The sequence below is a fragment of the Sciurus carolinensis genome, chromosome 5 (assembly GCF_902686445.1).
Source record: "Sciurus carolinensis chromosome 5, mSciCar1.2, whole genome shotgun sequence".
Lineage (NCBI taxonomy): Eukaryota > Metazoa > Chordata > Mammalia > Rodentia > Sciuridae > Sciurus > Sciurus carolinensis.
Window position 1 is genome coordinate 25,514,759 of NC_062217.1, and position 14,424 is coordinate 25,529,182.

Sequence of the window (14,424 nt, forward strand, 5' to 3'; positions counted from 1 at the left end):
TTTTATCTAAGGAACTTGAACGTGCTCATATTTTGGTATCTACAGTGGGTCCTAGAATCAATTTTCCAAAGACATTGAAGAACTGTATTGGATAAACCTGTATTAGAAAAAAGAATCTGTGCAGGAGGGAAGGAGTGCAAAGGTCTGGCATGTGGTGCAGGTGTGGCACTTGGGAATGAAGAGAGGGTGTGGGGAATGATGTGGGAGGAAGAGCTCCAAGGTGGCTCAATTGTAAGGGAGCTCTGAGGGATGGTGGGAGTTCTGGGAGCTTGTATCAGGCAGAAGTGGTGCAGCTCCCATGTTCCCACCATGCTCAGTCAAGAGCTGGGAACTGTTGGGGGACATGTGACCCTGGTGTGAACACCGTGCTGGATCCTAGAGTGTAACAACTAGAGACAGTGATGCGCTTGTGATTTGAGACCTGTGGGAGTCATCTTCATGATGCCACTGAGCTAAGTATCTCCACCTAGAAATAGAGGTATTGGGCCATCACCGTAGAATTTGCCAAGTGAGGTTTCTACCATGTTAGCTCAAACTGAAGGATAGCACAGAATGATCAAGGGAGAAGGATGGGAGTGAGATTGACAGGGTGTCAGGGAGAGGAGGGAAGGTTCGCCCACTTTGTGTAAAGGAAGGCATGCTTCCAGAGAACTTCTTGGAGAACTCCTGGTATGTATTATTCAGAGTTTGGGGACACATGTGAGCCCAGAGTTGCCTGAGGAGCTTCAAGGACACAGGCCAGTCAGAGTTACCTGTGACTGGAGAATGAGGACACCGAGCTGCAGTGTCTTCAGCCTGAACATGTAGAGTTTGATGGGCGAAAAATGCAAGTGTCATCTGTGGGCCAGTGTGGAAGCAGGGAAGGCTGCTGGGTCTGCCTACCAGGGCATGTTGCCCTGCAGAGGTTGTTTTTGAGCTGGACCAACGGAGAGGAAGCTGAAGAGGAGGCTGCAGGGGTAGGACTGGGCTCCACTACCACCTGGGAGAATACAGGCTTCATTTGTGGAGGGAGCACAGAAAAGGAAAGCAAAGCTTAGCAAAGGGTCTTAGCTTCTCCACATGGGCTTCTGGATTTGGGTCAGGCTGGTGGATGGTAGGAGGAAACTGGAGAAGGCTTAATGGAGCAAGATTGAGGTTTTGATTTGGACTGGACTAGACACTGGAATACCAGCAAATCAGAATGTTTATTAACACCTGAAAGTGACAGGACAAGCTATAAAATCTGCCCTAGATTCTTCCAATGGAAAAGGGAAATAGGATAGAATAATTTGAAAAGACAATAGTGTGAAAAAAAGTAGTACTATTTCATGATTTCCCTTCACCATGTAATCCAGGTTACTAAGAAAAAGAACTTGTATAAAATATTGCTCAATAGTCTGAAAAAACGACACCCCCTAGACAACAACAACAAAGAACAACCTAAATTGGGCAAAGATGGACTTTTATTCCATTGTCGTTTGAACCCAGAGGCTCCAGTCTCGCTTGCTTTTTCAAACCTTCTAGCTGCACTGCTTAGGGGAACCGCAACGTTTCAGGTTGAACTGGGTCCCTGAGAAGTCATCAATTTATTTATTTATTTACTAAGAATGGGGTCAAGGCTTGCTTGAATCCATTCAACAGTGCATAGGCACATTTGGTGCTTATGAAACACAGAAATAAGCCTGCTTTTAGAGAATCGCCTGCCTATTCCACAAGCCCTTTCAAAGACTGCTTTGGGCTCCGAAGAATTAGGAATCCTACCGCCTTTCAAAGTTCTTCCCAATTCTGAACCCCCAATTTTCCTGGTGCCTGTAGTGAGAAGCTGCTCCCTCTTCTGTCCTAAGCGGAAAACAGCAGATCCCACTCCGTTAAGTTTCCTGTCCAGTGGGCGCCAATTCAGTTTTATTCCTTTCCCTGGAGTCTCCCTACGCTTGGGGACAGCACTGGCCAGGAACAGCCGCCGGTGCCGCGCCCACCGCTCTCCAGGAGCTGGAGCTGGACGGCGCGCGCGCAGGAGCGAGCGCGGAGCGGCCAGCAGAGGGCGCGCAGGCTCCCGGCGGCGGGACTGCGGTCTGTGGCGCGGGGCGAGGGGCGCGGGCCGGGAGGAGGCGCCCGGGGCTCGGCTTGTGCGTCTCCGGGCGGCCAGGAGAGGGTGCGCAGCGCTGTCGCCCCGCGCCGCCCTCCAGCGCGGTTATCTCGCCGCCCGGCCGCTGTCACCGCGGACAGCACCTCGCGGGCAAGGCGCGCGGGGTGCGCGGCGCGCTCGGAGGCTCTGGCTGGGCGGCCGCCGGACCCGCGGCTTCTCTTTGTCCGGGCGAGGCGTCCGGAGCATCAGCCGCTACCGCGGCCGACGCGGCAAGCGCCCAGTCGTGGTGCCCGAGGTCCCGGCCTCGGCGCCCCGCTGCCCACTGCTCCCAGAGCTGGGCGGTGGCCTGGGCGGTGCCTGAGCCGAGGTGAGTGCGGGGGCGCGGAGCCCAGCGCAGCCGCCGCGGGCGAGCGTGGGCGGGCGGAGGTGACAGCGTACGGGAGCGTCTCCAGGTGCGGGGGCGCCCCGCGCTCTCCTCCAGCGCCACCTCTGCCGGCTCTCTGGGCAAGTTTGTGGTCCCCTTTTGCGGAAATCTTGACCGGTCAGTCAGGAGTCCAGACGTGTCCGTTAATTGAAAACTCCTGCTGGGAAGGAGGAGGAGGAAGCGTGTCGGAACCTGGTCCAGGATGAGAGTCTTCTTAAGGGCAGTGGTGGCCTGTGGACATCTTTCTTGGCTCTTTCTGACCAAGGTGAGCAAATCCTTTTCTGCACTGTCCAGCTGATTGCGATCGCGCTGGACTCCGGCGCCTGCCTTCTGAATCCGACCGGAAGACAGGTGCAGAGTTAGGGAATGAGGCGGCCAGGCTCAGGGCAGCGCAGCATTTGTTGGCTTTTCTGTCTTCAGAACATTCATTCTTTTTTGCCCACATCACCTGCTCCGACTGAGACCTTGCAGCTCATTTGGCACCTTTGCGGGCTGCCAGGTTGAACCCTCCGTGTTTCAGAAGCGATGGTAGGTTGGTTAAAGCGACCCCCCACCCCCAGTTGTGGATAATTTGAGCTGTGTCTTCGTCTTAATATAGTATGAATGTGTTATTTCCTTGGAGCTATGCCCCCCCCCCCATTCTGAGCCTGTGCGCAGAAGAAATTTCAGGCTCACAAGTGATGTTACTACCATTCTATTTTAAATACAAACACGGAAAGAAGTACACTTGGCAGGATACCAAAGGCGCCTGTACTCCCTGTTATATAAGTGCTTTAAAAATATTTGCTCATTGGTAAAGTTATGAGTAATTACCAGAGCATCTGAGAAGAGCGCAGGAAGTCAGACCTGTAATTTCTGCTTCAAATCAAAACTTTCCTTGAAGATAAGCATGACCTTAACTAGAGATATCATTTTCAGACAATATAGGGCCCTTTAAAATATTCATTAGGAAGAACTCTAAGGTTTAAAACACAAAACAGATTTTGTAAAGTCTATTATGAAAATTGGTGAGAATTCTTTTGACTTCTCACGGATAGTGATAGAAAAGAGCCCACGGATTTCCTTTATAACTTTCAAACTACTAGATGCATTTATTTTGTCATCTGATGGAGAATTAGTAATCATGAGTTTCCAGTTATTAAAGATTTCTCTCCACTCCCTCTCTGCTCACATTTATAGTTATTTTTTCAGGTAAGAAGAAGATACAAGTAGAAAGCATCAGTCACACTGATGTTTAGGCATCCTCTTTTGTCACCACCATATTCTGTTCTAATGGATTTGGGGTAACGCCTTGGCATCTATTAGGTTAATAGATCTCCTGGGGATTCTTATGTGTAGCCAGAAGTGACACCCATTGGAGGGCACTGTTTCTTTTAATTTGTTACTTTGTAACCTAAGGTGTGGCTACAGTGGTTTAAGGTAAGTAGAAAATGTGGGATTTGAACCATGAGAAGAGAAAAATGGTATTGGAAAGGAGCTATGTTGATGAATTTTGCCACGTATGTTTATATATTTTGTCTAAATAATTTTTTTACTTTTTTTCTGTCAAGAATCTTTGATGTTTATCAGGGACCCCTAATCCCATGTAGAATACTTATGGGAGCCCTGAGGAGTACAGTTCAGTGAGCAGAGGCAGCCGTTAAAGTTGAGTAGCGGTACCAGAATATTCCTTTATGTTCACATGATAAAATAATCAAATCTCATGAAAGATTATTTTTCCTATCAAATTAAAAACTTACTATGTTATTGCAGTATAAACTAGTCAATTAAGTGTAAAAAGGTTTTTACTGTTTTTAAGCTTGGAAGGAAATCTTACTGCTGAATCTGTTTTTGGTTTACCTTATGTAATTTCAGATATCCAAACCTGGGAGCAGATCGTATGCTTTATGGTTTATGGTAGGCTTATGTAAGAACTACAACTGTGCTTTTGGTACTCCATTAAACTCCCTGTTTTGGCTATTACATAATTGACACGGAACTGGGCTGTTGAAGCCAAAATCGGGGGAGGTTGCACAAACCCAGTCCCACATACACACACACACAGTTTTATAATGAATTGCTGCTGCCAAATTAGAGGGAACAGCAGGGATGGTGGTTTGTGAAAGGGAGATAAGAATAGCGTCTGGAGGATTGATGTAATAGAAAACTGTTATGCTTAGCGATTTTCTAGAGATTTGAATGCCGCAGTAGAAACCTCTCCAGTCTTTTATATCTCCCAGCAGAGGGGGATCGACTGGGAAGCTAATGAATCTTAAACTTCAGGTTCCTCACCCAGGCATCTTTGGAAGCCATGGGAGGAGTGCTCACATGGTAATACCTAAGTTTGTACTTGTAGTTTTGAATTCTTTTTTAAATAGCGAGGTTGCTCCCCCCCCAATTCCACAATTATATAAATCTGAGTTTCCATAAACCCTGGATCTACTCCTGCTTCCAAGTTATGTTCAAATGCTAACTTATAAAATCACCTTTTCTTATTTTATTTTTTTTTTGTTATGTATGAAAAGATAACCAAAGGAAAAGAAATCTGGGCCAATGTTGTAGTTGCAATGTTGTGGCAATGCAGATTGCTAGAACCTAGCATGGTGGAGAACTCCTGAAATTGGGACATTTCCTGGAGGGAGAACCAGCCCTGAGCCTTGTTATCCCATGAAGGGGACTTTTTTGGATCTGAGTATGAGCCAGAGGTGGAGTATAGCAGAGAAGTGGGCGGGGATGTGAGGAAAGTGGGTTAAAACTCTTCCACATCTCAGAGGCAGACTGCCAAGGGGAAAGGAAGGAAAAAAAAAAAAAAAAAAAAACTACTAAATGTTTCATTAATTAAAAGTTAATAGGAACAGATAGCATCGGGTCCATGGGAGACCTTTGTGTAAGCTCCTTAGCTCTGCCTTTAGTAGGAACTTTAAATAGTGAGCAGACATACTCCGATCTAGAAAATACCCTGCAGGAGACAAAGCAGGTCACTAGATGAGCTATGAACTATCAACTTGCTCTGATTAGCAGTTTTTATGAGCAAGTGCATCTTATTATAGTCATCAAACCATGTTTGAGAGAGTTGCTGAAGAGTTGAGGAGTTTCCCTTTTTTCTGAAATGATTTCTACTTTATATCTGAATTTGAATGTCTTTAGATCTTTTCTTCTTGACCCTTCCCATCAATGCATGCATCTCATGGACGCCGTCCATCATCCATCATACACCCGTTAGTCATTCACCATTCATCATCCATCTGCCCATTATCCATCCATCCACAGAAACTCCTTGACCTGACTTTAGTCAGGTTCCCCCATGAACACATTTTCCAGCTAGGCTTTGATTTTAGTCTGCAACTTTTATGATGAATTATTTTACCCTCCCCATGCACCCAACTAACGGACTTAAAAACTCTCTAACGGGGTTTCTAGAAACCCAAGACCATGGCCATGGAGTGAGTGACACAGCCCTCCAGTGAGTCCCTGCCTGGAAAAATTCAGTTGTCCTCAAAGAATTTATCTTTTGTTCTAGCTAACATAGGACAGTAGACTCTTGCTTCTTTTTCTTAGAGCATTCATTTAAGAAAGAAAACAAATACAGTTGTAAGTCCTTTCTCTGTCCCTTTGTCATGGATATGTGTCTCCTGCTGCCCAGGAGTCTCTTTCTCAAAGACCTGAGGCCATTCCTTTGAAATGTGCTCATCAGGAAGGATAGGGCTCTGTTCCATTCTCTGAGGGAGAATAGGACCTAACTTTGGCAAGCATTAGTTAATAGACACAGAGGGCCTAATTGTGTTGACACTGGCCATCCACTTTGCCTGCTTTTTGTAAGTTTTGACTTCTTTTACTCTGAGCTAGCAGTCATTGCTCCTTCCTCATTCTCCCTTTAAAACATCCAGTCATCTCTGCAGAATCAGAGCTGAGTGCATTTCTCTACTGAAGTTTTTGTCCTGTACTACTGGATAAAATTTGTCTTTATTGCCTTTAACTAGTATCTAGGTTTTCTCCCTTTATTTTATTTTATTTTATTTTATTTTTTGTGGCATGGAGATTGAATCTAGAGGTGCTTAACCACTGAGTTACATTCCCAGCCCCTTTTCATATATTATTTAGAGACAAGGTCTCACTGAATGGCTGAGTGCCTCACTTAAGTTGCTGAGGCTGGCTTTGAACTTGAGATTCTCTTGCCTCAGCCTACCAGGCCACTGGGATTACAGGTATGCACCACAGCACTCGGCTTTTCCTCGTTTTAAAAAGACCATCCAGCAAATACTTCTGAGTGTCTCTGGGTGCAGGTACTGTTTAAGGCATTAGCTATAGAGCAGTGAACAGAACAGACAAAAACTGTGTCCCTGAAGAACTTACAGTATAATAATCAGGTGAATGAAGTGAAATGTTTAATAGCTCAGGTAAGGGATGGTACTATGGAGAAAAATATATCAAATATGGGAGAAGAAGAGTGTGAGATAGAGAACTGTGATTTCAAGTAGGGTGGTGAGGGAGCGCTCACTGAGAAGGGATGTTGAGTTGAGCTCAAAAGGCGATGGAAGAGTGAGCCATAGGATGAAGGACTCTGGGGAATGGCGACTGCAGCGAGGGAGGTGCAGCTGACACCTGTGAGGGGTGCTAGGGCTGTGGGCAGCCTTGGGGGATTTTCATGCTTTTGTGCAGATAAACTGTCAGCTTGTTTCCTGGCGACAACCCCCTTTTCTTCCCCACCGCCTGAGATTGTGTCAGTGAATGCTGGTGTTGCTCTAGGTTCTCAGGTTCTGTGGTGGCTAGGAACCAGGAGCAACCAAGGGCCTCCAAGGGCATCTGGAATCCAGCCTGGACCATCATCTAAAGAGGAGCAGGGAGGGAGGTTGTGTGTCTTCATTGACAGCTCCCACTGACCTGTCATTGCAAAGGGACCAGCAGGCAAGTTCCATTTCAGCTTGGAATCCCTGCAGTCCTTCTAGGAACACATTAGATCTGTGATGGAAAAACAAGAAAAGGGTGTTGACAGTGGGGACCACGCTACTCTTGCCGGAGGAGTGTCTTAATGCCTGGAATCAAGAGTGACTCTGAGTGACACTGAGCCAGAGCGAACCCCCTGGCCCAAAGGTAACTTGAGTTGGAGGAAGAGAAATTGTTCAGGGGCTGACTGAGGCCCCTGGCCGCCCAGATGGCTACCTTACATCCGATAAGCGGAAAACACACACACGCACAGGTGTGGACCTGGCCCAGGTGCTCATGGATCTCTCAGTGCAGGTGGTGAAGAAGACACTGGGAGCAGTAGCCAGGAACTGCCTGGTGTTAGTTACAGCCTTGCTGGACACGCTGGGGTGTGGGACAGGGGTGTGGGACAGGGGTGTAGGACAGGGACGGGTAGCCGTTTACTTTTTCAGGCCATTATCTTATAACCATCTTTAACCCTCAAGAGCCAAAGAGGAAATCTATGTGGAGGTTCTTTGAATCATTTGCTGGTGGGTAGGGAGCATCTTAGCAGCCTGCCTGAGCACATTTGCGGGTGACATCACAAAGGTGACACCCATGGGAGACTGGAGTTCTTACCCCTGGGTTCATCACTGATACTTCTGGTCATCAGTGATGAGTTCTGCTTCCTCAAATATTGAAGTCTGAACATGAAAGAAGCACATCGAGGCAAGCATAAGGAGTAGGTTTTATTTCAAGGTAGTAACACAGACTTCTTCCAGGAGGGGGAAGGCACCATGGCTGGTGTTCTGGAATCCCCAGAAGTGAGAGTGCCCTGCCTCTTATAGACTAAAGTTTCCTTTGTTCTCCTCTCTCCCCCGCTTATCTCTCTCCTTCCTGCCTTTGTGACCAGGCCCAGGAGATGTTGGTGGGATGGTTAAAAGGTGAGAAGCAGCTGGGCAGGGGGAAGAGCCAAAGGGAGTGATCCAGGCAGGAAGCAGCCCCCCCCACCCAGGGGGCATTAATTAGTCATTCCCTGTCCGCAACCTTTTGGGAGGGGTAGGATAGGCAGGTAATCTTGGTGATCAAAGGGCTCTGGAGACATTGACATTCCAATCTCCCAGAGACAGTCTCTAACTTCCAGATCCAAACTGCTTCCACTTCCTGGATTCCACGGATCACCTGTCTATCCTAACTGTCTGTCTTTAATTTGGGCTTCATCATCACTTCATGTGGCTTCTTTGTGTCTCTCACATGCCCTTCAAGTTTCAAACATGAAATTTGAAGGATTCAAGGCTCTTCCTATGTGTTTGATATTCTTTAGCTTTTGTGAGTGGACCTTCTAATTGCTTTTGTTATATAACCAATTAGTTTAACATTTTTATATAACATGAATGATTGATATACCCAAAGGCTTTTGATTTTAAGATACCATCATGTTTTCAAACTCTTATCTATTCTAACCTTCTTGAGGTTCTTTTCCTTATATTTTGCAGATAGACAATTCTATCATCTGCTAAATAAGTAGTAAGTATATATATGATTAGATGAATGAATAAATAAAATAAGTGATTATGGCCTCTTATTTCTAATGTATGTTTTATCATTAGAGTTTGGTTATAAGAAGAGTTTGTAAATCGTTAGCTCTATCTGTTTTATTTTTAAGATAAGATTGATTATTGTCTTTCAGGCAAATGTTCTTCCATTGTCCCAGAGAGGATAGGTGGTATGACCCCTTTCGACTTTTCTTTCTTAGTCTTACTATCCTTTGTGTACCTAGAGGTCTGTTGAAACAGTGGGTTTGGTTCCTGTACAGAAACAAAACAATGTTTACAGTGTATGTGATTAGGGCCAAACCAGTGTTCATGACAGTTTGATAGTGACTCTCAGAAGCTTTACTCACCTGCAGAAAGGAAAATCCAATGCAGCTCCTTAGCTTTTATAAGGACTGTAATGAAGCAGATAAATTTTTCCAGAAATAAGCTAATATTGATACAGTGATTTTAAGAGCTTTTCAAAAGCTCAGTGGAGAGTGTGAAGTTTAGAGCCATGAATTACAAGAAACGACAATAAAGCAAATAATGCACACTTAATGGGGAAGTTAAATTTCCACACTTTCCCTGACTGCTACTACAAAGTACTAATCTGAAAACTTAATAGGAACACTATCTCTGTTAATGACAGTTTAGGAGAAGTAATCTCAAATCATCCAGAATTAATTGCTTTTGTACTAAGCTGTTTGAAATCACTCACTCAAAATAGCTTCTTTCAACATAGGCAATCTTCCCCTACCCACAAATAATTGTATTCTCAGGTTGGAAATTTTGCCATGTATTAAGCCAGACACATATTTTTTACTCCTAATTCTTATATTACAATCAGTTTATGTTCAGAGGAAGTTAATTTGAAAACTGAAATCATGAAGCAGAATAATTTTAGTTGAAACTGATATTTCTAAACCTAATACATTTTCTTTTGGTGTTCTGTGGTGTCTTGGGAAGTTTGTGTGGTGAATATGCCAAACATTACATTTAGTTTCCTGAATAACACTAGTAAGAATTATTTTTTAAAAAACCCACATTGTGTTAGTTTACCTGAAAACCAGTAATGATTTTTTTTTTACTGAGTTACCTAACTTTTCTCTACTACAAGATTTATGAAGTTATTTTAGTATAAGTACGTTGTCTTCCATCCCCAAACTTCATACTGAAAATCTGCTTGATTTTAAGATTGTAATATTGAAAATAGCCTGAGATATTGCAATGGAATATAAATGTGAGTTAGAACTAGTATCTCAGTTTAGTGAATTAAAAACAAAACAAAACAAAACAAAACAAAACAAAACAAAAAAAAAACAAGCAAGCAAACAAACAAAAAACCCCAGAAATGTGATCTGAAAATCACATTTAGCTCTGAGGGCTACTCAGGCACTTGACTCAGACACAAAATTTAAGGAGGTACTAAAAAAATTCAGAAATAAAAATAAAATTTTCATGTAATTAAAATAATAAAAATCCATACAAAATGTCCATAATGAAAAAACTACCAAAATTTTAATTGAAGTCAAGATTGTATTGGAGCCTGACACAAAAGGAAAAAACAATAGTGTTGATCCTGTGTTCTCTTAGAATTTTGATACTTGGATCATCATGGAATTTTTGCTTTAATTTTGATTTTAAAAATATTGCATTAAGATATTTATCTCAGAAGTACATCTGTGATGAAGTAAAGGATATTCTGAAAATTCTGTCTATGAAATTGACCAAATTATAAGCATGTACAAATATGTTACAATGAATTTCTTATTATTTATGATTATAGTGCATGAATAAAATTAATTAAAAATTTCTCTCCTATACATCAGCAAAGGGAAAACTGGTAAAAATAAACTAAAGACAAAGTATTTTTTGAATTGTAAAATTAACTAAAATCTTTCAGCAATCTGAGGAGTGTTTTTCAAGAAAGAGGACTGGATCTCAATGAGAACAGTGAACTTTTATGGCATTTAAACTCACCTTATTTCCATTCACCCCCAACTGCTCCATCTAGCAGTATCCATATTTTGAAAAATAACCTAGGAAGCATTCAAAGGGAAGGAACAAATTTGCAGCTCTCTGAAAGCCCTGTTCTCATGAAATGGCTACAGTGTGGCCTGTCTGGCAGCTTTCTGAAAAACTTAATTCTTCAAGTTTGTTTTTATTTAACCTACCTCAAACTCATTCTGTGTGACAGCCCTGAGGCGTTTTGTTGAAGAGTTATCAGCAATTGTTTAACACATAACTGCCTGAGGTGGTGGTGGCAGTTGGGGTTAGCAAAAGCTTGACCAAAACTTTTAAAAGGAAAAACTGGGAAAGGAGATATCTAGGACGGCTTAAAAAATCTTTTAGATAGTCCCTGGAATCTAGAAGGTTCATGTGCATGTGCCTATTCAGGAAAGACTAGCTGACATTGAAACTCTGCACAAGTTGGAAGAAAAGGCTAATGCAGAGTTGTAAATTCCCTTGTGGAGTGTTGAAAACATGTACAGACACACAGAAACCCTCAGAAAAGGTTGTGAGACACATTGGCTCAAGGTTTTAGAGATACATCTGTCTTATCTTTTGCTGAACATTGATGCTAGACTTCAATTGCTGCACATGATAAAGAAAATAGACCTAAAATAATTAGTCCAGGAAATTGGAAAACAGTAATAGGAATGACAAAAACAACAAATATAAACAATAAAAACTTTAGTGTGGAGGGTTGAATTTGATATTTGAAGTTGTCTTATTACTTAGAATCTGGTTTTCAACACAAAATTACAGCATGCTTAAAGAAATATGGAAAGTAACTATGCAGGGAAGGAAATAAAAAAAGATCATTGGCCTTATTAGACAAACAATTTAAGTCAGTCATTATAAATATATTCAAGTAGCTCGAAGAAACCTCATGTTAAAAACCAAAAGAAAGTATGAAAATGATATTTCACCGATAGAATAATAGTAGAGAGAAATTATTAAAAATTATGAAGTCAAAAGGTACAGTGATTAAAATTAAATCACTAAAGAGACTCATCAGTAGATTTGAACTAGCAGAAGAAACAATAGGCAAACTTGAAAATAGATTAATTGAAATTATTTAGTTTTAGGAACAGAAAGACAATAAATGAAAGTAAACAGAACCTCCGACTTATGAGTACTAACATATACATAATGGAAGACTCAGAAGGAGAAGAGAGAGGAAAAAAGGGACAAAAAGACTACTTAGGAAACAATGGTAAAACATTCCCCAAATTTTATTTAAAACATTAGTGTGCATGTTCAAGAAGCACCATGCACTCTGAGTGTAAGCACAAAGAAATCCACATCCAAGTGCAAGCTGTCAGAAGTCAAAGCAGAGAGAAAGCAGCAAGAAGAAAGTGAATCATCATAGATGGGAAATCCAAAATAAGATCAACAGCTGACTTGTCATCTGAAATTATGGGTCCAGAAGATATTGGGATGATGTGTTCAAAGTAATGAAAGAAAAAGACATTCAAGAATTCTATATCCAGCAAAGCTATCCTTCAAAACAAAATAAGACATCTCAGAAAATAACTGAAAATTTGTCACCAGAAAACCTGCCCCACAGGACATATTAAAGGAAGTCTTTCAGATTTCAACGAAAGGACACTAGCCAGTAACTCAAATCTATAGGAAAAAAATAAAGAGTGCCACTAAGGACAGTAAAAGAAACAAGGGAATTATTATGGTTTTCAGGAAAATATGTATTTTATTTAAAGGGGGCAGGAATATAGGAGCAAAAATACATAAGAAAAATAGAAAACAAATAACAAAATAGCAGTTATAAATCTTGCCCTACCAGTAATTACTTTAAATGCAAATGGAACTGGGTACAGTGGTACACACCTGTAATCCCAGCTACTTGGGAGGTTGAGGCAGGAGAATCACAAGTTTAGGGCCAGCATTAGCAACTCAGTGAGACCCTGTCTCAAAATAAAAAATGAAAAAGGGGTGAGGATATGCCTTAGTGGTAGAGCACCCCTGTGGTCAATCCCTAGTACTGAAAAAAACATATTGAAAGGAGAAATAGAAAATTTAGCAACAGTAGTTGAAGATTTTCAATAAAGAATTGGAACTAGCAGAATATCAGCATGGAAATAGAAAACTAGAACTACTCTGTAAATCAAATGGAACTAACAGACATCTATAGAATACCATCTTACAACAGAATACACATTGTTCTCAAGTACACATGGGAAATTCTTTAAATAACTCACATATTAGGTTATAGAATAGGTTTTGTTGAATTTAAAAGGATTGAAATCATACAAAGTGTGTTCTCTGATCACAGTGGAATATTAGAAATCACGAGTAGGAAGAAAGTTCAGAAAGTTAGAAAATGTAGAAACAATACCTTCCCAAATAACCAATCTTTCAAGGAAGAAATCACAAAACAAAATGTAATATATTTTGAGATGAATGGAAACAAAAATACAATATACTAAGCCTTATGGTATGCAAATAAATCAGTACCTAGAGGGAAATTTTTTGTTGTAAATGCCGATGTTGGCAAAAAAGAAAGAACTCAAATCAATAACCTTACCTTTCATTTTAAGAGGTATAAAAAGAAATGCGGACTAAACCCAAAATAAGCAGAGGGGGACAAATGGTAAAGACTAAAGCAGAAATAAATGAAGTAAAAAAACAGTAGAGAAAAATCAATGTAAACAAAAATCTGTCCTTTTGAAAAGATCAATGAAGTTGAGAAACTTTTACCTTACTGGCTAATAGAAAAAGAGGGAAGGCTCAGTTACTAAAATCAGAATGAGTGGAGAGAGAGAAAACGCATTATGTAGGAACGTGATGAATAATTTTATGCCAGTAAAGTAGATAACCTAAACAAATTGGACAGACTCTAGGAAGAACACACATCGCCAAACTGACTCAAGAAGAAATGAAAAATATGAAGTGACCTGTAACAAGAAAAGAGATTGAAATAATAATAATAAAATTACCACAAAGAAAAGTCCAGACCAAGGGGGCTACTTGGGTAAATTCTTTTTAAAGAATTAAGAGCATTTTTGTGTAATATCTCCCTGAAAATAGAAAAGGGGATAATATTCCCAGCTCACTCTTTGAGGTTAGTATTACTTTGATAATCAAAGACATCACAAGATAAATGCAGACTAGTATTCCTTATGAATATGGTTGTAAAATCTGCACTAAATATCCCCAAATAGGAAATAGCAACATATAAAATGATCATACAACATTATCAAGTGGGATTTATCTAATCAATGCAATATAAAAATCAGTGTAATAAACCATATTAGCAGAATAAAGTACAAAACCATATAATTATTTCAGTAGGTGCAGGCAAGCACTTGACAAATTCTAATGGTGCTTTATCATAAAAACACTTGCAAAACTAGTAATAGAAGGAAAATTCCTGGTCACAGAAAGGGCAGCTATGAAAGTTCCATGGCTAACATCATACTTAGTGGCAGAAGACTGTTTTCCTTTTAAGTTTAGGAATCAATCAAGGATACCTCTCTTGTCACATTTATTCAGCA

At 41.2% G+C, this 14,424-nt stretch overlaps 1 pseudogene; it reads left to right on the forward strand.

The window, feature by feature from the left end:
• LOC124985536 (uncharacterized) overlaps window positions 1-14,424 on the forward strand; it is a 282,243-nt pseudogene that overhangs the window by 73,209 nt on the left and 194,610 nt on the right.